Genomic DNA, 3,375 nt, shown 5'->3' on the forward strand with positions numbered 1-3,375 from the left:
CTGACCTCGTGATCCGCCCGCCTCGGCCTCCCAAAGTGCTGGGATTACAGGCGTGAGCCACCACGCCCGGCCATCTTTTACTGATTCTCTATGTAGAAACTGGTCTTCATGTATTTTGTCTAAAAAAATATATTTATTATTAAGGGTTATTGGCCCTCACATATCATATATTAAATATAACTCTCCCAGAGACCAATTTGTCTTCTTTCATTCACACACACAAAACTGGCAAACACTTTTGAAGGGACCCTATTTTAGAAACTGCCAGAGAGGGCCAGGCGCAGTGGCTCACGCCTGTAATCCCAATACTAAATTTAGGAGGCCGAGGCAGGTGGATCACCTGAGGTCAGGAGTTCCAGACCAGCCTGGCCAACATGGTGAAACTCCATCTCTACCGAAAATACAAAATTAGCTGGGCGTGGTGGTGGCACCTGTAATCTCAGCAACTTGGGAGGCTGAGGCAGGAGAATCCCTTGAACCTGGGAGGCAGAGTTTGCATTGAGCCGAGATTGCGCCATTGCACTCCAGTCTGGGCAAGAAGAGCAAAACTCCGTCTGGAAAAAAAACAAAACGAAACTGCCAGAGAGATGGCTCCCTTACTACCCCTCTCGTGCCTGCTGTGGTCTGCTTAGAGCAAGTTTCTCAACCTTGGCACAAGGGACACTTTGGGTCTGATGACATTTCACTGTGTGGGGCCACATCATGCTTCATAGGATGTTTACCCAGCATCCCTGGCCTATACCCAGTAGATGCTGTTAGCACCTCCATCCCAATCCAAATGTCCCCAGACCGAGGCTCTGTCTGGAGAAAAAAAAAAAAAAAGCAAGCAAGCAGAGACCTAATGAACCCATGTGTCCACCTGCATCTTTCTGCAATTATCAGCCTGTGGCCAACTCCATTTCACCTATTATCTCTGACCACACAGACCCAGCATCCCACATTTCACCCATGAAGTGGATCTACTCGCCTATCGGGCCTCCAGGGTCTTGTGGAGTGACTCTCGCACCCATCGCTCCAGGACAGACAGTGCTGGAAATCAGGCTGAGGCTGTCAGCGTGGCAGTACGAAGGACACTGGATTCTCAGCCACATAGACCCTCCTACGCCCACGTCAGGACTGAGGTCAGCAGGCCGGGGTGTGGCGGTCATCCTGTGATCACGCAGGAACACCAAGAGAACTGCTAGGATGTGGACCAACCTGATGTCCTGAGTCACAGAGCTCCTGCCTAACACTGGACTTCATGTAATGTCAGATGATTGAATACCGTAATGCTCTGAGCCACAGTGGGCTGGCTGGTATTCCGCTACCTGTGCTAAAAAGCATCCTACGAGAGGTACACCATGCTGGAATAGGCAAAAGCGTTTCTTGTATCTTATTAACACACTTCAAGATGCTCATGTGCTTCAGCAATCCCTGCAGTCAAAAGGGTCCTCCACTCCCCAGTACACAAGGCCCAGCCAGCCAGATTCCCTCCATCCTCACCTTCCTCCCGTCCCAGGGGAGCCAGGAAAGCCATGCATGCACCAACATGGATGCCCTGTGTTCCTCCTCATCAGCCTGCTGAGTCCTCCTGGACCTGACGAGAGGCAGTACTGCAGCCTCGCCCAGCCCCGGGAAGGTGGTCTTCCTTACTACAATCCCCTTCATCCTTTGGAGGGCAACAAGATGGTATTTTATAAGGAGGTATCAATCAGAAAAAAGGGATATTACTTTGATTATCTATGTAAGAGAATAATAAGTACCATTCTTAGTACTTGTAAGCGTTCGCTAGGTTGTGCTGTGGTAACAAAGGATCCCGAAGTCTCAGTGACTCAAAATCACAATGGCTTACTTCTTGCTGACGGCTTTACTTCACGTGCCTTTGTTACAGGATCTGGGGTGAAAAATCAGCTCTCACTGTGCACATGCTGTGTTCATGCTGGGGGCAGAAAGGGAGGGACTAAACCACAAAACACCTTTTAGAGCTTCTGCCTGAACGGGGCACAAGACAGCAGAATACTTTACATCACCATTTGGAAGTCTCACAGCTAAGCTGGACGTCAAGGAAGGGCAGGCCGGGTGTGGTGGTTCACGTCTGTAATCCCAATACTTAGGGAGGCTGACGTGGGTGGATCACCCGAGGTCAGGAGTTCGAGACCAGCCTGGCAAACATGGTGAAACCCCATCTCTACTAAAAATACAATAATTAGCTGGGCGTGGTGGCAGGCGCCTGTAATCTCAGCTACTTGGGAGTTGAGGCAGAATAGGCTGAACCCGGGAGGTGGAGGTTGCAGTGAGCCGAGATCATGCCATTGCACTCCATTCTGGGCCACAAGAGAGAAACTCCGTTTCAAAAAAAAAAAAAAAATTAAATTAAAAAATAAAATAAATTAAAAATACAAAAATTAGCCAGGCGGGTGGTGGCAGGCACCTATAATCCCAGCTACTCAGGAGGCTGAGGCAGGAGAATCGCTTGAACCCGGCAGGTGGAGGTTGCAGTAAGCCGAGATTGCGCCAATGCACTCCAGCCTGGGCGACAGAGCAGGACTCCATCTCAAAAAAAATAAAAATAAAAGTAAATTAAAAAGGAAAAAAGGGCATAACTGGTAATAATAATATAACCCACATCCTTCCAGAACCCCAAACTGAATTGGGCAGGGTTCAGCTACTGGAAAACACAAAGCTACTCTAGGTATGCAGTGATAATGTAATCGCCGGCTTACACAAAGGCTGGGAGCAAAGTCAGGGAAATTGTTGCCAATGACCTCAGCCCAAAGCACTGAAGTGGGTGGAGGTCTCAAGAGCTCATGGCAAAGCCAATGCAAACTCAACACTAGAAAGCTACCAGCAATCTCTTGGTCTACATCAGTGAGGCAGGTGGTTCTCAAAAGCTCATTAGCAAACAGCCTTGAATTTCATCTATATTTCTGGCTGAGAGTGCCTCCCAAGAATAATCGCCTCCAAAGGTATGAGTGCCTCTCTCTGGCAGGCTGTAACACAGAGCTACACAGATGATTCTGGGAAATGCAGTTCCTACCTTTTCTTCTGCTAAGCAGAAAGTGAGGTCTAGCTGACAACTGACAATTTGGCACATAAAGATAGTAATTTAGGTATCTAAAATAACAAAAAGTCTCATCTGAGAAATGTCCAGGCAGCCGGATATCCCTAAGATAACAGCAAACGCGACTGAGCGCTTTCTAGATGCCAGGGACACTTCGCGGGACTTTTTCCACCTCTCTATACCAGAGACAGTTTTTCCTCTTACCATCATGACCCACATTTCAGAGGAGTTGGAGGCATGGCAAGAGGAAACAACTTGCCCGTTCTCTCTCCGCGCTATAATTTGTATACATCATCTTTTAAAACGGACTTTTTGGCCTGGCGCGGTGGCTCACG

This window comes from Mandrillus leucophaeus, unplaced genomic scaffold, assembly GCF_000951045.1.
Source record: "Mandrillus leucophaeus isolate KB7577 unplaced genomic scaffold, Mleu.le_1.0 Scaffold510, whole genome shotgun sequence".
NCBI classification, from domain to species: Eukaryota; Metazoa; Chordata; class Mammalia; order Primates; family Cercopithecidae; genus Mandrillus; species Mandrillus leucophaeus.